The sequence below is a fragment of the Gorilla gorilla genome, chromosome Y, assembly GCF_029281585.2.
Source record: "Gorilla gorilla gorilla isolate KB3781 chromosome Y, NHGRI_mGorGor1-v2.1_pri, whole genome shotgun sequence".
Taxonomy (NCBI): domain Eukaryota; kingdom Metazoa; phylum Chordata; class Mammalia; order Primates; family Hominidae; genus Gorilla; species Gorilla gorilla.
Window position 1 is genome coordinate 24,889,286 of NC_073248.2, and position 26,032 is coordinate 24,915,317.

A 26,032-nucleotide genomic window follows, 5' to 3' on the forward strand; every position below is an offset into this window, starting at 1 on the left:
AAAAATATTTCATAAAATTAATGCATACCTAATTTCAAAATTCTTCCCTTTCCCACATGCAATCAGAGCTCAAGAAAGGTGGCTCAGGAAGGCTCCCTATAGACATGCTTCAATGTAGTGATGAAATTGAAATGGACTTGGTTTCCCCGCACACGGTGTTTTATATGTGAACAGTTAATTGCTCACCTTGTCAGCCAAAAGAAACAGTTAAGAATTTGAGGTTGCCTGTAAGAAGTTATTGAATCAGTCAGAATTACTGGCTATAAAAAGAATGGATTGAGTTTTTTAACTTGTGAAATTGATCCTAATATAATCTATAAGCTAGGCCAGAAACTCCCCAGGAAATAAATTGAGAACATTATGAAGATACCAAATAAATCTGACACAAATTTTCAAGATTTTTATATTTTAATTTTTGTCTTCCCTTTGGTAATGTAACAGGTTTTTCTCATGAAGAACCAGATGACTTTTGGTAACCAGGGTTGCTCCTCAGATTCTAATTCAAATATGATGAGAAGTTACATAACATTTACTTCTTTGTAAACGTTTCTCTGTCATCAGACAAAACTCTCAATATAAATCAGTGTGTAATCCAGTGTATTTGATTTTTCCTAATTGTATTTGGTATTATAGCGTATGAACCAAGAATAACTGAGTCAAGTGAAAAACCCCTTTTCCAGTCATAAAATGTCTCATTCATTATACTAAAATGAGCTGTTCTTTTTTAAAAACTTTCTAATTTTTGTCTTAAATTTTTAGATGAGTATAACCCATCTCATTGGTCAAATGTAGGCCTACATTTGGGAAAGGTAAGCGTGTTTTTTCCTCTGAAGAGTTGGGCTGCCATCTGTAAAACAAGAGGCCATTTTTTCCAGCACATTTCTGTTTTCTACCTGAACATTAAAATACAGATTTTTCTAGGCATTAGAAATAGTACAATATTGCCTCTGGTCTTTGCACTTGATGCTTGTAGCTTGAATACATGGGTCCCTCCAGAATTTATATGTTGGAATTTAAAAAACCCAGTGTGATAGAGTTAAAAGGTGGGGACTTTGGGAGGCAATTAAGAGTGCAATTAGTGACCTTATGAAAGAACTCGGTGGAACTAACTAGGCTTTTTTGCCGTTCCATCATTAGAGTGCACTGTATTTGTCCTCTCTGGAGAACACAAAAACAGGGTGCTGTCTTGGAAGCGGAGACCAGGACTTCACCAGGCATTGAACCTATCAGTGCCTTGATCTTGGAGTTCCCAGTCTCTAAAACTGTAAAAAAAAATTTTCTGGTTTCATAGGTTACCCAGTCAAAGATACTGTGTTATAGCAGCAGGAACATACTGAGATATCATCTTTTTTGTGGAATCTTTGGTCCTCATATTTAATGAATGGGCTTCAAGTATTTCATTAGTTTTTAAACACAGGGCTCCTCCTTTGCAATTGACTTCATTTTTATTTTTTAAAAGTCAACTTTTGCAACGTAGAACTGGAAAAATAATGTCTACTCAAACCTGTAGGGTGTCCTAGGTTTTGTGGCAGAATCACTGTGGATAATTTAGAGGCTACTTAAGCAGTAGGCAGAAAGGAATGTGACAAATAACACACTAATTGAACTGCTAACAGTTTTTCTGTCATGCACGAATAAAGGGTGATTATCCAGGGTCAGCACCTCAATGAGGAGTGGCCATGTGTCAATAGTGACAAAGGCTAGGCCTCACCAAGAAAGGTCAGACGCGGAGAATCCAAATTCAGAATTCCGTTGACAGATAAGGAGTTCAAACAGATTATGTAATAAGATTATGGGAAACATATTTAGCTCTGTAACTCTAGAGAGTAACTGTTAGAAGTGGGTTTCTATATATTTCTGAGTAAATCTTTCTGTTTTTGTACCTTCTATTTGAAAAATAAACAACTAAACATGGATCCTGATCATTTCTAATTTGCACAAGTTTAAGCCATGTTAATCTCATAGGCAGATGGCTTTTATTTGTTTGAAAACTAGTCAGAAAAGTTCTTACTTTATACAGAAAATCTACAAAGGTGCTAGTGGTACTTTTATGCCCAATACAGCCCAGTAGATTTTAATATTTTCTTAAATTGCTGAAGAGATTTTTGCCAGAAATAAACCAAGTAGCACACACAGACTTGATTACCATACCAATGTGCAATCTTTACTACGCACATTATTCAAAAGTGACACCATACTGAAGCCAAAGAAAGATAGTATTTATATATGGTAAAAAGTAAGTGAATGAAGTTATACATATATTTCATTTCTCTTAATACATCCACAACTATTTTCACCACTATAGAGCTTTAAAATAAGCATACACAAGTATTGACTATTATTTACAAATATTTATTGCCACACTTGAGTACAACTATAGGAAACCCTTGACACTGATTGAAAATATGGATTCACTGTCAGATTACAAAAATTTATACATAGCAAAATTTAATTCTCTTTACATAAAAAACATTAGGCTACATAAACAAAACTTTCAAAATTTTCTGATAATATCTACCGGAATTAGAAAGGTAAAATTCGGCTTGAGACCCTACCTCTTCTGGAATACTGGACTCTGAAGGCATCACTATTGCTGGAAACAATAGTGAAATCTGTCATGCAACGGAAAACAAAATATGTAGCTATTTTGGAATAGTCGTTCTCTACAGAAGAGAGCGTCTTTCAGTTAAAAGAAAATATTCCAAACAGGCATTTTTATGGAGTAAACAAAAAAAAAAAATAAAAATCCACTGATATATATGGTACTTCATCTTCAAATTTAATAGCATCCAGATAAAAGTGTAATTCCTTTCTTAATTTTGAATACATTCCTGCACATGTGGTGTTCTAAAATCCAGGAAACAGCCAACACAAGTTAACTTTTAACGTGTACATACATAGTGGATACTATATTAAGCAGCCCATTTGAAAAGCACTGCTTTACCCAACAGTTGTATAGATCATTTCATAAAGAACTGCACAGAGTTTACCATCACTAACACCCGGTACCTATAGTCACTTAATGTCTGGAACACAGTACTGCAGAAGGTAAATTTCTTTTGAAAATGGCTTGGACTCAAGCAGTTTTCTTGTGGAACATCAAAATTTATTATTTCAAGAAATTAAGATTTAGATAAGAAAAACGAAATTCGAATCCTCATTTAAATTACTTACACCTTCAAGTCTATAAAAGTAGGAGGTTAGAGGTCTGTGGCCAATTTGAAATGAGGTTTTAGATAGTTGATTTGAAGCTGTTTACCCAGGCCACTGAAAAATGGTTTAAATTGGTGGTCATTTTGGTGAGGTAACAATTCTTAATTAAAAAAATATATAGAAGAAAATTCTGTGAAAGATATTTGGGTCTTTGGTTACGATATAAATTCTGAAAAATGTATACCAAGTACTCCTTAAGGCAGAGCTGACATGTATTTCTCAAGGATAATAAAAACTGGATCACTATTTTGTTGAAATAAAAACTATTATAAAAGTGCTTCTGAAATTCTTGTCAATGAGTCCGAATACAGATTCTTTAGTAGTAGAGTCAGCAGGACTGCAGCTAATTTTGGGGTTACTGAAAAATATTTTCTTATTGGCTGAGGAAATTTATGGGTCGTGGACTTGGGAGAGAAAGCTAATTTAAAAAGTCAGTCATGAGACGAATCACATTACCTTTGAGCCAAAGTTTAATAAATGTCAGCAGTCAGAATTGAAACTTCACGCCAATTCCACTTTATTTCTTATGTTGATAACACTTATTTGAGAATAAATTGCATATATGTGAATTTATGATCTCATCTTTTGATTCTGGCATGTCACAGGTCCGTATCAAAGAGTACCATATATTCCATTGAGTGTCTTGGCAGAAATGTTCTAGCAGTAAGTGTGAATGTGCCGCAAATTTCCAAAGAGTTACAGGTCATCTTGTCAAAGTGTGGCCTTTTAAAATGACTAACATATAACCTCCAATATTTGTTCTAAAGAAAAAGATGTACTCACTGGAAGGTATTCCAGGAGCTACATCCCAGCAGCTTGAGACAGAAAGTGAGGTGTTTCAATGTCTACATTACTTTGGTGGGATACGCCTCTGTAATGCAGAGCAGCTGTCTGATAATTTGTCAGAGCTGTAAATGTGTTGGCTGAAACACTCCAGCAAACATTAATGTGTAAGAATTGAGTTACTCCTTTTACTGAAACTGTGTATGTTGCAGTTCCTGCTCTTTCTGTGCTTTGATATCCTGGTAAGCCTGCATTTTGTTGGCATCCAAATAAGCCCAGTTAGAAGACAGTATCATGAGGAAGTGGATCTGGAAGAGAAGGGTGAGCATGATGGCTAGTGAGCACGTGAGAAGGTAAAGCAAGGTGCTAGTTAGACTAGATGGACCTGGCGTTAAAGGGAATGAGGGTTATTCTGTATTAATACTTGCTCTACTAGCAGAGCTGTCAAATCCTGAAAGTGGCTCTACTACTTGGCTTCACATTAAAAAACTGAAGAAAAGTAAGTACACAAACATTGCAAAGTATTTCTATTAACTATTAAGTGTCTGTATACTGATGAGTATCAGTCTAGGTGGGTAATATATTAAACACCTGTCACTACAGTTGGGATTTGTCCACATAAATACATATGCATAAAATTTGCCTCAGATATATATTGAGACAATGCTACTGAGGCATTTAAATTTGTGACTGTTAGGTTAACTTTAAAAGTTTTTTCATATTTTGATATTTCTTATTTTCTCTGTCACCTTATAACTTATATATTATTATGTCTCTTTACTGCTTGCATTTTTCTTAAAACTCTCCTTTGCCTCATACAATATCAGTGGCCTTACTTTTTTGATAAATCCCTGTTAAATTTCTCTAAACCTTTTTTTCAGTATTTCAGTGTGATTACTTCTAGGTAAAAGCATTTTTTTTCTCAATGTACTATTAGAGTATTTTATATTTCAACGCAGAAATTTAAACAGTTTACATCTAATATGATTTCTCTCTTATCTATATAACTAATATCTTATTGAACAGTTATTCTACCCTAGATTTTCTTTGCCTCTGCCTTTGCCTCCCCTCCATCTGCCTTAGTTCTTCTCTCCCTCTCCCCACCCACCACCTGATTTCCTAATTGTTTTGATTTCATTTTCTCACTGATACGTATTTCTTTTCCCACTTTTGACATTAATCATGATATTTCTACACTTTCTGTAGTTAATCACTGGGACCCAGTTAGTTGATTTTTTGCGAACAAACTAAAACATGTATTAGCCCCATTAAAAAAAAAAAAAACTTCCTGTAATACCTCTTTGATTTGGAAATTTATTTTTCTTCTTGCTAAAATAAGAAACAAGGAAACTTTTATTCTTTTCCTTGGTCTTTTGATAAGTCTTTGACATTTACATAATCTTTGTGGGTTGAAAAACATATTTTTAAATAACAATAACATATGTGGAATAATATTCTGTGTAGAGATTACTTTTGTATTCTGCCTGTTGCCCTATCTACACATTTTTGTCTTATGGTGTTTTTTATAAATGTACATGAAAGCTTCCTACTCTGAGCTCAACTTTCATAACTTCTCTTTCATAAATGGCCACCAGGTAAAATGAAGGATTGTCAGTTACCTTTTCATTTTAAATAAACAACAAACAACATTTCAGTGTAATTCTCAATATTCTTGTAATTTCGTAATATTCTCAGTATTGCATGGACAGACTTATACTAAAAAATAATTATTTGTTATTTGTCAATAAATTGTCAAATTTCAAATTAAAATGTGACATTTAAATGCCTGTATTTTCCCCCTACATCTGGCAACCTTACTTTCATATCTACTTAGGAAACTACATTTTCTTGCTATATTTATGTTGAATCTACTGTATAAGAAACAAATAAAGAAAAATTATTTGATTTCCTTTAGTATATGTTTCATTTTTCAACAATGAATAATTGTCTATTTAAAAAATTTATTTTTGTCATGCTACCTGCCTGTTTTTGCCTTTAGATTCCATTTCTTCATCTCAAACAACGCCTAAGCCTACTTATAATGAAAACCTTCTTGATTTAAATTTTTATTTTCGTGTGTGACCCTTAATTGTCTTCCTTGACTATCTCTTAGGGCATGGAACATCCACCATTGAATTAGCAATGTTGTCTTTGTAGTGGTAAAGCAAACTTAAGTTCTTGAATGCAAAGTTATTCTGGGTGGAGGGAGCAGTTTTATGTTAATCTTTGGAGGTTTCTCAGGACTTAATTTTTCACTCTAGTATTTTATAGCAGTTTCTGATTTTGAGGTTGTTATATCCTTTAGGTAATATGAAAATCCTCTCCTCCATCTAGAATATCACACAGGATAGAAGTTGACATAGGAGTCTTTTCTCTCATGGCTTTGAATAAAAACCACATTCGGTGTTAGATCCTAGTATCTGTGGGCATGGCTTTCACTACTAACTCAAATGTTCTCACTAAATATCTGAACAGTACCTACTTTCACCAATTATTTTGGCAGAGGGTCCAGGCCCACCGAACAAAGAAATCGTCTCTTTCCTGGGAATATACCCAACTTTACTCCTCAGTTGACTATTTCAACAAACTACCAAGGTTGATCTCAAACTGATGTTATTGGAGTCCAAACCTCAGAAATGATTTCTTTCTTGATAGTGAGTTTGATTTTTTTTAAATAATTTTTTCTTAGACTTGTATTCCTGGGTTTCATAAGAGTTGCTTTTGCAAATTTTCACTTTCTTCTGCGAGGTAGAAATAAGTGCTTGATTTCTATTAAATCACTTCTTACTTAACAAATAAACTCTGAGAAAGGTATTATTACTATATCCCTTCTGCAACTGAGGAAAGACATATTTTTGCTTATATTTTCTGGAAGCATTGCCAACTATTTTATTTTCCCAAGTGTATTGCAGGTATTCTCTGTTTTCTTCATTGACCTATATTATATATATATGTTATAGATCATTGGCTATTTCACATATGTTATAAAGACTTCTTTGAGATTATTTAATTTTGGTGGAGACTTGATTTTATACAACCACTTTATTGTAGGTAAATCACATCATGTAATACTCTGTAACAGTATCTACCCATGTTGTGCATTATGAGAAAAGCCTTTCTATAACTTTCACTTTTTAGAATTTCCAGTTACAATGCAACACTCCAATGTTTCTGACATAACACCAGAAAATAAAGACGTGCTCTGAAATGTAGAAAGAGGAAACCAGTTTCTCTAAGGACTTCACGACTTGAAGAGTGATAGTATGGTAAATTTACTGGGTTTTCTTTAGGTCTTCCATGTATCCCAAATGATGGACTGTAGATTGAGAATCTCCAATAGGCACAGATGAAAAGGGCTTCAAGGAAATCTTCTCTCCCAGTCAAAGTACCAGGAGAGGATGACCCACCCACTCACAAATCAAAAAAAAAACACTTCCAGAGGGAATAACCAAGCTACTCAAAAGTCAACCCCTGTCTTTGTTTGGGGCTCAGCGTTTAAATGTTAAATCCTCTAAATCAGGGGGCACACAATAAAATCTGCCTTTTTTACTCACTGGCCTCTACTGTTATTTAATTCTTGCAACATTTTATGGGAGCTCGTCTGTTACTGGAGATGACAGGTGTGCTGTCTTTTTGCCTGTCGGGCTGGAGCCCCAGGCCAGGAATGACCTGTGAACCCAGGTGCGCCATTGGGAGAACTTCAACCCAAAAGAGAGATCAGCTGTCCCATGACCCTGTGAACCCCCTGACAGCACAATGGAACCTAAGGAGCTACAGGATGTTTCCAGGAACCATGGGAAGGTTTGAGGCCCAAGGAAGGACCCATCCCATAAAGACGGAACAGGAGCCTGATCACCTCCCAGGATGTATCTAGTTACCCAACCCAGGATGCAAGATTTGGTCACTAATTGAAATGAAACCTACGCCCCAACCTATGAAGAGAAACTGAGAATGAGAAAGTGTGTGAATGCATGTGCAAGAGTGGGGTGATGTGTGTGGGGCTGCAGGTCTCTTAGTGCAGATCATACATCCTGATTGAAGTGTGGGACTCAGGACTACTGGCTAACGTCCTCCGGAACTACCAAATTCAGCTTAGTGAGGCACACACATTTTAGTGATTGTGGTGGTCTGGGTTCAGGGTTTATACAAACCCTCCGTAAAAGCTAAGCAGCATCTGAAATACTCCCATAAGGGAGGCTGGAGCAAAAGTAAAAGAGTAAATGTATGGTGCCATAGCTGGGAGGACATGGGAGGGAAATCATCAAAACCCACCCTATTAGAATGTATGTTAAAAAGTTTAAGAAAGTTTGTACTCGGAATTGTAGGATCAAGTTGACTCCCCACAGGTAAAAGACTCTTTCTGAAATAGAGTGGCCCTCTTTTAGTGTTGGTTGGCCAGCTGAAAGAACAATAGATAGGGGAGCAATTGGCCATGTACATTGAGTGGTGACTGTTGTCGGAGGACAGCCAGGGCATCCAAACCAATTTTCATATATTGCTCATGGCTAAATATTGTCCAAACTTGAACAGCATGGCTACAGTCCTGCCTGACGTCTTATTACAAAACACTTGTGGCTCAAGCCAAGCCTAAAGAGAAAGAGGAATAAGCTTCACCAGCAGCTATGGAGAAAAAGGGAAAGCCACAAGAAAGGCAAGAAAAACTGGCTTTACAGAAGCCAGCAGAGGAGACAGAAATCCCTCCTCCCTCTACCCCAATCTGTCCCTCTTTGCCAAGGCCAACGGCCACTGAGGAGTCAAATTCAGAAAGTGACACAGCCCGGGTTTCCCCACAAATGGAGAAATCAGAGCCCCTGCCCCAGAAGGTCAAGGAGGAGTGTCAGAATAATCGAGTGACCTGGGGAGCCCTCTACTGTGATGAACATGGCCATATTCAATGGGGGCAATGGAACTTCATCAACCAGCCTATCAATCACTGATCCCCTAAACTGGTAACACCATATTCCCTCCTGCACAGAGAAGCCCCAGGCCCTCATTGATCTGATGCAGTCCATTTTCCAGACACATAATCCAACTTGGCCAGATACTAAACAGCTTCTCCTGACGTGGTTTCACACCAAAGAGCACCGAACGATGACTCAGTCAGCCCTCCACTGGCTGGAAGCCAATGTGCCAGAAAGCACAATGAATTTCCAGGTATACATGCAGATCCAGTTCCCAGAAACAGACCCCCATCTGGACCTACATGATTTGACCCATTTTCAGCATCTGCAGGGGTACGGAGAAGCACTCCTGCAAAGCCGAAAAGAAGGCAGAAAACAGGCAATCAATATAGGAAAAATCTCAGAAATGCTTCAAGAAACTGATGAGAGCCCTGGCGAGTTTTATTAGAAACTCTGTGAGGCATTCTGGCTTTACACTCCATTTGACCCCAAGGATATTAAGAACCAGCAGATGGTAAATGCAGCATTTGTTGGACAAGCCCAGGGGGACATCAGGTGAAAACTGCAAAAGCTGGATGGTTTTGCAGGCATGAATACCACCCAGCTTTTAGAACTGGCCACCAAGACATACCTTAACTGTGACCAGGAGGCACAAAGGGAGGCTGATTGGAGACTCAGGAAGAAGGCTGATGTGCTAGTGGTAGCCCTCATGGAGAGGGAAGCTATCATCACAAGCAGATGCAGATGTAGATGTGGAAGGGGCCAAGCAGGGCAGAGACCCGAATGTCAGCTTAAACTAGATGGGTTCAATGTGCACAATGCAATGGAAAAATAAGTGTTTAGAGGGCAGTAAAAGAAATAGCAGAGGAAATAAAACTATAAAATGGCCAGCCAATTGCCACCACACCCTGAGGGAGCCAGGCATCAACTTGATCAGGCTGGCAGAGACTGAAAAATATGAAGACTGTGCAAGACTGGGCTCCATCTCCCAAGGCTCCCAGGAGCCTGTATTCACAGTAAAAGTAGGGGAGCAACAGATGGACTTTATGGCAAACACCAGCGCTGAACACTCAGTAGGGACACAGCCCATAGGGCCATTATCTAAACATGATACAACTAGTATTGGGGCTACAGTGGTCCCAGAAAAGAGGCCATTTTGCAAGCCAAGGAGGTGTGTCATAAGGGGACAAGAAGTCCAACATGAATTCCTATGCATCCCAAATTGCCCAGTTCCCCTACTTGGAAGAGACCTGCTCCAGACACTGCAAGCACAGATTGCTTTGGGGCCACATGAGGATATAACTTTAAGCCTAACTCACCAAAAGGTCATGGTGTTAACCCTCATCATTCCACAGGCTGAGGAATAAAGAACATACACAAAACAGTCACTGGAACTGTCTCATAAGCCAGGGCTGGAGAAACTGTTTAGGCTGCTTCGTAAAACTTTTGGAGTATGGGCTAAGAATAAGCCACTGGGGCTGGCTGTAAATCATACAGTGGTAATAGTAAAGCTAAAACTGGGAGCAACTCCAGTTGAGGTTCACCAATACCCATTTCCCTGAGAAGACTCAGGGGGCATTCACAAATATTTAAAGTGAATCTTCAAACACAGAATCTTAGTCTCATGCCAGTCACCCTGGAACACTGCACTCCTACCAATAAAAAATCCAGGGTATGGTAAAGATAAGCCAGTGCAAAACCTAATGACGTGAACCAGGCTACTGTAACCATCCAGCTGGTGGTACCAAACCTATACACACTAGCAGGACTCATTCTGGCAAAAGTGCTGCTTAATTTACTTGCCTGGACTTAAAGAATACTTTCTTTTCTCTTCACCTGGCACCAATTAGTCAGCCCATCTTTACATTTCAATGGGAAAATTCAATCACAGGCACAGGGTAGCAGCTCACATGGACTAGGCTCCCACAAGGATCCAAAAACACTCCCACAATCTTTGGAGACACACTGGCATCAGACCTCAAGACCTAGAACACACCAAATGACAACTGTTCCTTGCTACAATATGTAAATGACATTCTCCTGGCAGCCCTAACCCCAGGGGACTGCTACCAAGGAACCCAAGACTTTCTCCACCATCTTTATGGAAAACTGGTTATGAGGTATTCAGAAAGAAGGCCCAAATTTGCCAAGAAAGTGCTAAATATCTGAGCTTCATACTAAGCCAAGGGGAACACTGGCTCCGCAGTGAGCAAATGCAATGCATTTATGCGCTCCCAACTCAAACCACCCCGTGCCAAATAAGAAAATTCTTCGGGAAGGCAGGGTTCTGCCATATCTGGATCCCAAATTTCTCACCAATGGCTAAGCCCTTATATAAAGGCACAAAGAGGGGGGGAAAGGCAACTCCTCCTTTGGGAGACTGTCCAGGAGAAGAAGCTGTTTAAACAAATGAAAGAAGCCTTAACTCAGGCCCCAGCCATAGGACTGCAAAATGTAACTAAGGCTTTCTTTCTATAGGTCCATGAACAAAAGGGATTGGCTATATGTGTCCTGACTCAAGTCATGAAATCATGACATCGCTGGGTGATGTGCTTATCCACACAATTGAACTCCATGGCCCTAGGGTGGCCTCTTTGCCTTAGGGCACTAGCTGCCACAGCCCTATTCGTACAAGAAGCTAAAAAAACTGACTCTAAGTCAACTGACCGTCCAGCTCCTGCACTCAGTTCTAACTTTAATGGATTAGACAGGGCACTATAAGTTATGAAATCCGATAATGACTCAGTAACAGGGGCTCTTATGCAAAAGTCCCCACATAACTTTGGAAATAATAAACACCCATAACCTGGCTACCCTGATCCTGATCCAACCAGGAGTCCCCCTTCATGACTCTATGGAAACAGTAGACACGATATTCTCAAGCCAGAGAGACTTTGCAGTGCAACCCCTCTGTGACCCAGATGTTAAGTACTTTTCATATAGAAACAGCTTTATGCTGAAAGGGGTCCACCAAGCTGGGTATGTAATGATAACATCAGACTCAGTGGTAGAAGCTCAGCCACTTCCCACCAGAACATCAGCCCAAAAGGCAGAGCTAATAGCCCTAAGGAGAGCATTCTGCAGGCAAAAGTCAAAATGGTCAATGTTTATACTGATTCCAAATATACTTTTGCCACGTTGCATGATAATGGGGCTACATATAAAGAAAAAGGACTCTTAACTGCTGTGGGCACAAAAACAAAGTACAAGGAAAAAATTCTGCAACCCTTAGATGCTCTATGGGCTCCAAAGAAGATGGCTGTTATGCACTGCCAGGAGTCACAGATGTCAAGAACACTGGAGGCCAAAAGGAACAAAAAGGCAGACAGGGAGGCAAAAGGGGCAGCAATGACTAACCTGCATTTTAAGAAGAAAGCTGTAGCTATGCCCCTCCTCCCAAATCCTGTCCTCTCAGAGGTTTCAAGTTACCACCAAATGAGACGCCCTGCTTTGCCCAAGAGTCTGGAAAATTATGGTGAAAATTCTCCAATAGGAAGCTAGTCAACCATGAAATAGTGGCCCTAAAATTTGTAAGACAATTCCGTCAGGGAACCCATATGGGAAAAACGGTACTGAAAACACTATTAGGACACCATTTCTATGCACAGCAGCTCACAGCCATCACTTGATCCATCTGCAAACAATGTCTAACTTGTGCCCAGAACAACCCATGACAAGGGTACACTTGGCCCCTAGGAGTTCAGGAAATGGGAGCCACATCCTGTGAAAACCTTCTTACCAACTTCCCTGAGCTGCCCCAATCACGGGGCTACAAGTACATACTGGTTCTTGTCTGCACTTTTTTGGGATGGGTTGAGGCTTTCCCTACCCAAATAGAGAAATCATGAGAACTAACTGAAGTGCTGTTAAGAGACATTATCCCCAGATTCAGACTGCCTCTAACTCTAGGGTCAGAAAATGGACTGGCATTTCTGGCTGAGACAGCTGTTAAAAATAAAATGGAAACTACACAGAGCCTACCTGCCGCAAAGCTCAGGAAAAGTAGAAGTGCATGAACCAGACACTCAGACAGTTACTAAAAAAATATTGCCAACAAACCCATCTGGGATGGAATCAAGTCCTGCCCATGGTCCTCCTCTGAGTCAGGTACACCCCCCACAAAACAAACTGGATATTTGTCCCATGGAATCTTCCACCGGCCACCCCCAATCATAGCTCATATTAGGGGTGACCTTTGTGAACTAGGGAAATTAACTTTAAGAAGGCAAATGCAGGCCTTAAAGACAGCCATGCAAAAGATCCATGGCTGGGTATGGGAAAGATTGCCCATAAGCCTAACAAACCCAGCACACCACTTTAGACCCAGGGACTCTGTGTGTGTCAGAAATAAAATCCAGCCACTCTAGGACCCACATGGGATGGCCCTCACACTGTAAGCTTGTGCACTTCCACTGCTGTTAAAGTTGCATAAATTGTGCGTTGGATCCACCACAGTCAACTAAAACTGGCAGCCCAAGACAAGTGAACCAGCCAACATGACCCAGACCAACTGAGCCAGCTAATCCTACGACAGCACCAAGTTGCCGTGAGAAAAAGTGACAGCCCTGCTCTGGTTACTCTGAATGGTGACCAGTCTATGCTCAGCTAAAACTTGAGGAGTCAACAACCCTGCTCTAGCCACCCTGAAAGCTGGGTGACTATGTATGGTCGAATCTGGAATAAAATAGTAATAAAATAATGATAACAATCTTATATCCAATTGTTGTTTTACTATTGTTCTGTCACTTTGTAAAAACCTCTTCTTTTCCTCCTGGGTTTACTCTTCACTTAGTTCCTACTCCAGGCAAAAGGAAAACTAAGCCCACCTCTTTTCCACCTAACTGTATTACTCCCCTTATTTGTGTCAGAAAAGGAGACCATACAAGAGTGCCCCCACTGCACTCACAATACTCGGTCAGGGAGCACCATAACCAAAACCCTGTTATATCACACTTATTAAAACTGTACAGGGACCCGCCTAGGAATTTGTACTCACTACCAGACAACCTACTCAGTCTGTTACCCAGGAAATGGCCAGCATTATGCATGTTATAACCTGAAATTCCTACCTGGGACCTCTTTTAATATTCATGGTTCAAAAGAAGGAAACCTGCTACACCAAACGGAGGTCTCTCCCTCCCACGGGGGAGTTATGTCCTTATGCTTTAATATGTGCCAGTTAACATGCATGGGCTCAACCTTTCCCATAATCTCCAATTCTGAAGAGCACTGTAAAAGTTGCCACAAAAATATATGTGCACCCCTTGCTTGCTTGGCCAGTTTCCCAGAGACAACGTGCTGGAACTGCATAATTCAGTCCTCTAACCTACAATCACTGGGGCCAGTCATACTTACCAAAATACCAGCAAAAACGAATTGTAAGACAAGCACTAGCAATTATTGTAAATCTCACCATCTTAAAACTGGACTGCCCATATGGACTACAGGTTTAAAGACTCCACTAGAAATACAAGCTAGTGGCCAAAAAACAGACTCAAAAGTCTATTTATATATTATCAAGAAATCTCGGATCCATTCCACCCCAAAACTACTAGTTTTTAAATCATTCTATAAAAATATCAACCAGAAATTGTTTGAGCCCTCTCCCTTAACCAGAATCCTGTTTGCTCAACTGGATGAAAACATAGCCAGCAGCCTACATATCTCCTCATGCTGTGTTTGTGGAGGGACCAACATGGGGCACCAATGGCCATGGGAGACAAGAAAGCTAATGCCCCAAGATAACTTCACTCTTACTGTCTCTTCCCCCAAACCTGTGTTCACAAGCCAGAGCATCTGGTTCTTAAAGACCTCCATTCTCAGAAAATTCTGCATTGCTTATTGGAGAAAAACCTCTACAGACCCAGTAGGAAAGTCGACTTTCCTGGAACAACAATATTACAATAAAACGCCGGGAAAAACTGTGTTTTGGTGAAAATAATTCCAAACCACCCAAACCAGGCCCATTTTCCTGATTTCCTTCTTTAAATCATTCTTGGTACCAACTTAACACTCCCAATACCTGTCAGGTGCCCTCTGGCCTCTACTGGATCTGTGGGCCATGGGCATATTGGCCATTGATGGCTAGATGGTCACAGACCTGTGTCCTAGGAACAATTATGCTGTCTTCCTTCTAATCCCCTTAGAACAGGGAGAATCTATGTGGTACCTACCCAGTCTGTGATAAAACAAATATAAGACAAACAAACAAACAAAGAAACAAATGGAAGACATAACCATTACTAATTACTAAAACATTACTAATAACACTGTAAAGGCCCTAAATCTGCTGGCCCAACAAGCCACAAAAATGAAGAGTGCTATTCATCAAAATAGGTTGGCCCTAAGCTACCTCCTAGTCCAGGAAGGAGGGATATGTGGAAAGTTCAGTCTAACTAATTTCTGCCTAGAAATTAATATCACATGAAAGGTCATCAAGAATATAACTGCCCAAATCCCAAAATTGGCCCATGTTACAGCCCAGACCTGGAAATGGTAGTCTCCAGTTTCCCTCTTTGGTGGCTGGTTTCTCCTTTGAAGAATTTAAGAACTTAATAAAAATAGTTCTAGTCATGCTAGGATTCTGTCTTGTTCTCACTTGTCTTTTACTCTCCTTGTTAAAAACATTCAAGCAGCCATGGAGGCTCTTGTGAACAAACACACAACCACTCAGCTAATGGCTCTAACTGAATATCAACCCTTGCCAAATAGGGAACTGCACCCACTTGAATAATTAAATGGTGATGATGCTGTCTGTTAAACCTCATTTACAAAAGGCGTCAAAGGGGCTAGGCACAGTGGCTCATGCCTGTAATCCCAGCACTTTGGGAGGCCGAGGCCAGCAGATCACCTGAGGTAAGGAGTTTGAGATTAGCCTGGCCAACCTGATGAAACCCCATCTCTTCTAAAATTACAAATATTAGCCCAGCATGGTGGCAAGTGCCTATAATCCCAGTCACTTGGGAGGCTGAGGAGGGAGAATCACTTGAACTTGCAAGGTGGTGGTTGCAGTGAGCTGAGATTGTGCCACTGTACTCTAGCCTGGGTGACAGAGTGAGACTCTGTCTCAAAAAAAAAAAAAAAAAAAAGCATCAAAGGGGGAAATGAAGCAGGGAATGTTCAATTAAATAAGAAACCATTTTCTCTGTACTGAGCTGACTCACTCCAAACCCAGTGATAAGACAGGCCCTGTTGGGGTTCTCACAGCACTATCAGTGGAGCCAGGGCCTGTAATGAATGGGTTCCTGTAGCAGGAATGAGAAAAACTGTTCCTCTTATCAGTTTCCCCTCTTTAGAACTCCCACCCCATACCATTATTGTTTGTTCTGCTCTCACAGCTATTTTTCTAACTACTTCTGGAAGTTTACAAAAATTGTGTAAGTTTCTATTTTCCCATCCATGTATTATTGCAGAGGTCATGAGATATGCCTGAGTTACAACACCTGTCACTTTTCAAAAAACTGTCTTTGTCCAGCTTCTGTAAGCTTGCTTGCCCATCCTGCAGATTTCATGCCACTAGCTGGCCAATCCTCTTTGGTTGCATGTATAAAAGTCAATCCCTGTCTTTGTTCAGGGCTTAGCTTTTAAATGCTATTCCACTAAGTCAAGGTACAACCAATAAAGTCCTCCTGTTCCACCCACTGGTCTCTGCTGTCCCTTAATTCCTACAACAGTGGGAGCTCTGTCCTTTGTTCCAGGGATGAGTGAACAGCCAGGCCCTTTTCTTTTGGGACCAAAGTGTTTAATCCTCAAATATGAAAGAAATTTTCTCAAGTAAAGCCACCACTTAGTCCCTCCGCAACATTGGAAATACATCATCTTAAAAACATTTCCAAAACGTGTGGTTAGCAGTTTCTTGGTTATAGTCATGGCATTCAGGAACATATAGAATTACTTAAAGAGGCAAGGGATTTTGAGAAGTTTGATTTTGCTGATTCCAGAGTAAATGTGCCTTGGAAACATTCTGTAAGACCTGATCTAGAGCCTGTCTCTGCTGGGCAGTTTCCTTGGGGCTGATCATACAATAGTGAATTAAACCAAGCTCATGCCATCTTGAATTTCTAGTCACTGAGGCAGATGGTCAGCAAGTGATTACCCAGGACTGCAGCAGGGATGGGCTGAAACAGATGAGTAGGGGCCATGGCCACAAGAGGGAGTTTGTGATGGGTAGCCATTGGTCACAGACTTGGGAAAGAGAGTAAAAATATGTAATAAGATAAGGGAATTCAACTGAATAACTTGGTTTTCTGCCTCTGAGATGGAATGTATATTCTAATACTGGCTTTAAAAATTATTGACCGGGTGCAGTGGCTCATGTCTGTAAACCTAGCACTTTGGGAGGCTGAGGCAAGTGGATCACGGGGTCAGGAGATCGAGTCCATCCTGGCTAACATAGTGAAACACTACCTCTACTAAAAATACAAAAATTAGTCAGGTGTGGTGGCATGCACCTGTAGTCCCATCTACTTGGGAGGCTGAGGCAGGAGAATCACTTGGACTGGGGAGGCAGAGGTTGCACTGAGCTGACTGCTCAACTGCACTCCAGCCTGGGCTGTTGCCCAGGTGAGATTCCATCTCAATAATAATAATAAGAAGAAATTATTAAGCAACATAGTGAGTAACCTTGGTGTTATTGAGAAATTTCTATATTTATCATTTTACTTCTTCATCTGGGCTCAAAGGAAATTGGAAGGGCTGAAATTTGCTGTCTCTGATATAAGGTGTCCAATGGACATGCTTCATTTCTTTCTGTTGTATCCAAAGAGGTTTCAGTTTTCCACCACGTAGGTACAAAATATACACCAGAGCAGAGAAGTAGTTTTTCTTCCTCTTTCTTTCTTAATAAAGAGGTGCTAAGACAACATTGCTATCTTGAAGTTACTACTCCATATAAGAAAGCAATCTCATTTACAGGTAGCTTTTTTCTTCTTCTTCTAGCACAGAGGAAGTTGCATTTCTGCCTGCAGAAATGATCAACTGTCTCTTCAGGTGTTTTAATCTCATGAGAAGGATTGAGAAGAGATAGCGGGTGGAGATTCAGAAAAAAACTGTGTTACTTTTCTCCTATTTTTGAAACTAACTCTGTCCCTGCTGATGACTTTAGAACAAGGCAGAGCAAAAAGTTTCAGAGTCCTCTGGTGAACCTATAAATTTTTCTGCTTATTTGTATTGCTAAGATATAAAAAAAGTTTATGGGTCAGAACCAGAAGAGAAAGATCAGCATAATTGTCTCTGAGAATGAGATCTATTTAAACATTTGAGATGTAGGGACTCGTGTCAAGGTGGAGAGGGAGCAGACAATTTGTTAAAATATGGGCCTTCCCTGGAAAAAAGGGAAGTAGAAGAAACAAGAATGTGTATATTTTCAAGAAGCAGTTACAAGATATTGTGCAAGTAAGGTGCTGGAGTGGTTACTTTTCGCTTTAGAAATAAGGAGGAGATGGGATTTCAGTTGGGTCTCCAACAGCATATCAGCCTTTATGACAGAATGGGAGTGCCACAGGCTGAGGACACAGTGAAGGCAAATGTCAAGCAAGGAAGATACAGCCATAGCCAGGCCCCAGCAAGTGGGTTGGTACAGATGAAACATTTCTAGTACAACATTGATGGTGTTATAGGAAATCAATCTTGAAAGAAAAAGGCAGATTATCAGAGCCCAGAATACCATGGCTTTGGACTCTACCAGAAGCAGAGACATTGCACATGAGATACACATCTTCCCCTCAGGGAATGCCTGGTACAGATGACCACAGGTGTCTGGCAGGCAGAGACTGAATTCAGGGAGAACCTTGGCAGGGCTGTTTCAGTATTCCAGGGAGATGGTGAGGAACAGCCCTGTTGCAGCCACAGGACAGCGGGTGTGAATGTGCCAGTGAGGGTTACTGGGTGGATGGAAGATAGAGAATGATCGATGGACAGGGACGATCACACCTGGGATGAAGCTGGTGCTGTGGAGTTTCTACATGTCTATGGAATGAAACTATCAGAAATGTGGATGCAAGGCTACGTATAGAGATCAGGAGTAGAGGGAAAGATATGGAAAGGATCCACATCTGAGTAATCACTAAAACACTAGGAAGGGCTGCTGTCCACTTGCAGGACTCCATTGCAAAACAAAACAAACAAACAAAAAACAAATAAACAAAAAACAGAGCTTAAAGAAAAGGCTGTCAATGTCAGCTAGCTGGCAGTAGAAGAACCCAAGGGTGGAGGTGGCTGTCAGTCCCAGGTTGTTTCCAGGGGCAAGCACTGCCTCCCTCGTTCCTCTGGTTATCTTATTCCCTTCTGTGTTCTGATTTTGGCCTAGCAGATAAATTTCTCTGTCCAATTAACACATCTGCTAAGTCTTGTTTGAATTACAGCAACATATGAATGTTCCCTAGATTCTTGGTTAATTCAAATCTAAAGCACAGGACACTTGAGGGAAATTAATTTCTTCCTTCATTGAGATGACCTATTTGTCTTCTATTGATGATAGCAATGACTTCAATTTTAAAAATTATTTCACTGGCATACACACTGTAATTGAAGAATTGGGATTACATTACTGCATTTTTAAACATTCAAAATGTTTTACAAATGTATTTGTGTATTTTCTGCTTTGATACCCATCTGTTTTAAAGAAGATGATTCAGGAATCAGTAAAGATTGAAAACAATGAATTAGATTTAAAAAATGAGTTAAGAACGAGTAATGAAGAAACTAAAGACAAATCTGCTCACAGTGAAAATCCTTCAGAGGAATACATAAAAATCATCCAGTGGAAGCAAGACCAGGATTCAGCAGATAAGTTGCCAATGCCCAAGGACAGGGGATTCTGTGGGTGCAAGACACCCAGGGCGTCTGTGGTTTATTTTAACTTCTTGGAATGGGAATCTTTCTTCTCCATTGAAGACAAGAAGGTAAAAAGCATTAAAAATCCAAACTTTCTATGGATCCTTGAGTCTTTTAAATGTTTCACTCTTTTGAGAAAAATTTATATCTTTTTGCTTAAGGTAAAATATTTAAGAGATTTTGATTTGTCATAGTTTGTAAAGGTTGGGATGGCTCATTATTTTAGGAATAAGAAAAAAAAGACCTATCATCATATAACAAGTACATGAGTACTGACATTAATATTTTGTGTAAGTCTGAAGTATCCTGCGGTTAAATGCATACCTGATGGTTTATTTTGATGTGCTTGCTAAATTTCATTTATATGTCACCACATTTTTTTAGGCTTTTAAATTACATATATGTTCCAATAATGGTTCTCAGAGCAAAGTATTTTGTAAAATTAGTGCATACCTAATTTCAGAATTCTTCCCTTTCCCCCATGTAAACAGAGCTCAAGAAGGATGGTCCAAGAAGTCTCCCTACGGACATGCTTCAATCTAGTGACAAGGTCAAAATGTACCTGGTTTCCCAACACACCGTGTTCCATACGCAGACTGTTAATAGTTCATTTTGTCGGTCAAGAGAAACGGTTAGTAATTTACCTGAAAGGAGTTATTGAATCATTAACAATTACTATGTAAACAATTGATTGAGTTTTTTAACTTGTGAAATTGATCATAATATAACTTGTAAGCTAAGCCAGAAACTCCCCACAGAAGAAATTGAGAACACTGTGAAGATACCAAATAAACCTGAGACACAGTTTTAGTTTTTTTAATATTATAACTGTGGTCTTTCCCTTAATAATTTAACAGGTTTTTCTCATGAAGAACCAGATGACTCTTGGTAACCACGTTTACCACCCAGCTTCTAACTTACATATGATGATAAGTTACATAACATTTACTCCTCTGTGAATGTTTCTCTGTCATCAGATAACTCTCAATAAATATCTGTGTGTTCTCCAGTGTGTCTTTTTCCATTAATTTTATGCGGTGCTACAGTGTATTAACCAAGAATAATATAGTCATGTTAGACACCTTCTCTAGTCACAGAATTTATCATTCACTACACTAAAAAGAGCTGTTTTATTAACGTTACTATTTTTTTCCTTAATTTTTAAATGAGTATCCTATTGGTCAACTCCAGGCCTACTATTTGGAAACTAAACTATTTCCTTTCCTCTCCAGTGAAGGGCTGCCATCTGTAAAACAGGAGATCATTTTCTCCCAGCACTTTTCTGTTTTCTCCCTGAACATAAAAACACAGATTTTCCTGGGGATTATGAATAGTATGATACTGCCTCTGGTCTTTATATTTGATACCTGTGGTCTGAATGTGTGTGTCCCTCCAGAATTCGTTTGTTGGAATTTAAACCCTCCACTGTGATAGAATTAAAAAGTGGGGGCTTTGGGAGGCAATTAAAAGTGCAATTAGCAACCCTATAAAAGGGCTCAATGAAACTAACTAGGCCATTCTGACCTTCCACCATTTGAGGACACCGTATTTGTCCTCTCAGGAGAACACATCACATCAACAAGGTGCCATCTTGGAAGCAGAGACCAAGACTTCATCAGACATTGAACCTGCCAGTGCCTTGATCTTGGGCTTCCCAGACTCTAAAACTGTAAGAAACACATTTCTGGTTTTATAACTTACCCAGTCTAAGGTATTGTGTTATAGCAGCAGGAACATACTGAGATAGCATCTTTATTGTGTAAACTTTGGTCCTCATACTCCACGAGTGGGCTTCAAGTATTTCATTAGTTTATAAATATAGGGTTTCTGTCCTATAATTCACTTCATTTTCATCTCTTAAAAGTCAAATTTTACAAGGCAGACCTGGAATAAAAACTCTACTCCAACCTGTAGAGGGTCCTGGGTTTTGTGGCAAGATCACTTTTGAAATTTAGAGACTGCTGGTGATCTTATCTATTGTTTGCACTTTCCTATGTTGATTCATGTGAATTAAACAATTTCACAAAATGCTAAACAGAAGGTAGTAAGTAGTGTGACAAATAGCACACCAATTTAACTGCAGACTCTTCTCCTGCCATGCATGAATGAAGGGTGATGATCCAGAGTCAGCACCTCAATTAGGAATGGCCACCTGTCAACAGTGACAAAACTAGGACTCACTAACAAACGTCAGATTCAGAGAACCCAAATTTAGAATCATGTTGACAGATAAGGAGCTCAAACGGATTACTAAATAAAATCCTGAATAACACGTTTAGCTCTGCTACTCTAGAGGGTAACTGTTAGAACTAGGTTTCTCTATATTCCTGAGTACATCTTTCCATAGACTTTTGTACCATCAATTTGAAAAAATAACCAACTACACAGAGGCCCTTACTGTTGTACTTTGCCCAAGTTTAAACCTTGTTAATCTTACAGGCAGATGGATCTTATTTGTTGCAATACTAGCAAGAAAACTTAAAGCTTTATACAGAGAACTACAGAAGTGCTACTGGCACTTTTATGCCCAATAGAGCACCAGTGGATTATAATATTTTCTTAAATTACTGAAGAGATTTTTGCCAGAAATAAAACAAGTAGCATTCACAGACTGATTTTTATAACAATGTGAAATCTTTTCTATGCACATTATTCAAAACTGACACCATACTGAGGACAAAGAAAGATAGGATTTATATATGGTAAAAAGGCAAGTAAATGAAGCTATAATTTTATTTCATTACTCTTAGTATATCCACAACTATTTCCACCTAAATAGATCTTTAAAATAAGCAGGCATAAGTATTGACTATTAACTACAAATATTTATTGTAACACTTGATTACAACTTCACTTCAGGAAGTCTTTGGCACTGATTGAAAATGTTTTTTTTTTTTTTTTTTTTTTTTTGAGACAGAGTCTCGTTCTGTTGCCCAGGATGAATTGCACTGGTGTGATCTCGTCTCACTGCAAGTTCTGCCTCCCGCGTTCATGCCATCCTCTGCCCTCAGCCTCTCGAGTAGCTGGGACTACAGGTGTCTGCCACGAGGCCTGGCTAATTTTTTGTCTTTTTAGTACAGACGGGGTTTTACCATGTTAGCCAGGTCGGTCTCGATCTCCTGACCTCGTGATCCACCCACCACAGCCTCCCAAAAGCGCTAAAATTCAAGGATTGAAAATATTGATTCACTTTTAGATTATGAAAACCTATACATAGCAAAATTTAATGCTCCTTATGTAAAAAGTATTAGACTACTTAAACAGAACTTTCAAACATTCCTGTAGCTACTAGAATTAGAAAAGTAAAATTAGGGTTGAGACACTGCCTCTTCTAGAACAATGGACTCTGATGCACCACCACTGCTGGAAAAAAATAGTTAAATCTCTCATGCAACAGGAAAACAAAACATGAGATATTTTGAAATAGCTGTTCTACACAGAAGGGAGATTCTCCCAATTAAAAAAAAAAAGAAAGAAAGAAAGAAATCCCAAACAGGCGTTTTTACAGAGTAACAGAAAAAAACAAAAACAAAAAAAAAACACAAACCTCCACCGTTCAAGTTTAATAGCACGCTGATAAAGGTTTGCTTCCTTCCTCAATTTTGAATACATTTCTCCCCATGTATATTATAAAATCCAGGGAACAGCCAAATCACAAGTTAATTCTTAGCATGAATATACATAGTTAATCCTATATTAAGCAGCCCATTTAAAAGCACACGTGTACCCAAAAGTTACATAGATTATTTCATAATGAAAAACACAAAGTTTGCCGTCACTGAAACTCAGTACCTATAGTCACTTAATGTCAAGAACAGAATAATAATGCAGAAGGCAAGCTTGTTTTGAAGGTGGCTTAAACTCAACTAGTTTCCTCACTGAACATCAAACTTTATTATTCCAGGAAACTAAGATTTAGATTTAAAAATTAAATATTAACCCTGATTTAAATTATGTCTTCAAGTCTATAAAAGTAAGAGATTAGTGGTCTGTGGTCAGTTTGAAATTAGGTTTTAGAGAGTTGGTATGAAACTGTTTACGCAGACCACTGAAAAATGGTTAAAAATAGTGGTCATTTTCATAGGGTAACACTCTTTAATTAAGAAAAATATTTATGGAACAAAATTCTGTGAAAGATACTTGGGTCTGTGGTTGTGATATAAATTCTCAGAAATTTAACAAGTACTCTTTAAGGTGGAGCTGGCATTTATTTCCCAAGGATAATGAAAACTGGATGAGGATGCTGTTGAAATATAACCTATTATAAAATTGCTTTTGGAAAGCTTGTCAATGAGTTAGAATCCAGATCCTTTACTAGTAGGTTATAAAATTGCTTCTGAAAAGCTTATCAATGGGTCAGAATCCAAATTCTTTAGTAGTAGAATCAGCATAACTCTAGCTAATTTTTGCGTTTTTGAAAAATATTTTCTTATTGGCTGAGGAAATTAACAAGGCCTGGACTTGGGAAGAAAAGCCAATTTGAAAAGTCAGTCGTAAAAATCACATTATCTTTGAGGAAAGATTCATAAATATCAGCTGTAAGAATTGAAACTTCACACCAATTCCATTTTATTTCTATGTTGATAGCAGTTATTTGAGGACAGATGCCATATATGTGAATTTGTGGTCTCATCCCTTGATGATGGCATGTCACATGTCCCTATAAAGGAGTATCACATATTCCAATGAGTGTCTTGGTAGAACTGCCCTAGCAATAATTGTGAACATGCCACAAATTTCCAAAGTATGAATAATTATTTTGACAAAGTGTTGCCTTTTGTAAATGCTAGCTTACAACTTCCAATATTTGTTCTAAAGAAAAAGATTTAACCACTGGAAAATTTTCCTTGGAGATATATCCCGGCAGCTTGAGACAGAAAGTGAGGTACTTGAACGTCTACATTCATTTGGTGGAATATGCACCAGTACTGCAGAGCAGCTGTGTGATGATTTGTCAGAGCTGTAAATGCTTCAGATGAAACACTCTGGCAAATATTTTTTGTGTAAGAGTTGAGTTGTCCATTTTACTATGACTGGATATCTCACAGTTTCTGTTCATTCTTTGCTTGGAAATCCTGGCAAGCCTATATTATGCTGGCATCTGAGTAAGACCTGTTTGAAGACAGTATCATGAGGAAGAGGATCTGGAAGAGAAGGGTGAGTATGATGTCTAAAGAGCATGTGAGAAGGCAAAGCATGGTGCTAGTTAGATTAGATGGACTTGACATTAAACAGGACAAGGGATATTCGGTATTAATACTGGCTCTACTTGCAGAGCTGTGAAATCCTGGAAACGTACCCTACTACTTGGCTTCGCATTAAAAACTGAAGAAAAGTAGGTACACAAACATGGCAAAGTATTTCTATTAACTACTAATCGTCTGTACACTCATCAGTCTAGATTAGTAATATATATGTAACACCTCTCACTGCAACTGGGACTTGTCTACATAAATAGATATTCATAAAATTTGCCTCAGGTGTATATCAAGACAATGCTACTGAGGAGTTTACATTTGTGACTGTTTAAAGATTAAAAATCTCTAATTTTTTTATATTTTGATATTTCATATTTTGTCTGTTGCCTTTTAAGTTATCTATAGTTGTCCCTCTTTATTCTTTGCATTTTCTCTAAAATTCTCGTTTGCCTTATATAATAACAGTGATTTTTTTGATAAATACTTGTTAATTTTCTCCAAAACTTTGCTTTCAATATTTCAGTGTGATTATTCCTAGGTGAAAGCACATTTTTATCCATCTAATGTTAGAGTATTTTATATCTTAACACATGAGTTTAAACAGCTTACGTCTAATATGGTTACACTCTTATCCACATAACTAATACCTGCTTAGGCGGTTTTTTTATTTACCCTACATTTTCTTTGTCTCTGTCTTTGCATCCTATCTGCTTTTGTTCTTCTGTCCCTCTCCGCACCCAGCGCCTGCTTTTCTAGTTGTATTCGTTTACTTTTCTTACTGATATTTTTTTCTTTTCCTGCTTTTTACATTCATCGCCATATTTCTACACTTTCTGTAGTTAATCAGAAGGACACAATAGGTTGGCATTTTTTTAACAAAGTGAAACATATTTCTAGCCCCGTTCAGTAAACAAAGAAAGAAACAAACAAACAAACAAAAAAGCTTCCTGCATACCTCTTTTATTTTGAGATTTATTTTTCTCTTTGCTAAAATAAAATAGCCTTTATGTTTCTTTTCCTTGGTCTTTTGATAAATCTTTAGTATTGGCATAATCTCTGTAAGTTAAAAATGTATGTGTTAGTAAATGATAACTTATGTAAGTA

At 38.8% G+C, this 26,032-nt stretch overlaps 1 pseudogene; it reads left to right on the plus strand.

Annotated features, from left to right (window-relative positions):
- The window catches only part of LOC129530225 (centriole and centriolar satellite protein OFD1-like), a 42,441-nt pseudogene extending 21,819 nt beyond the window's left edge, over positions 1-20,622 (plus strand).
- Positions 20,623-26,032: the final 5,410 nt, after the last annotated feature.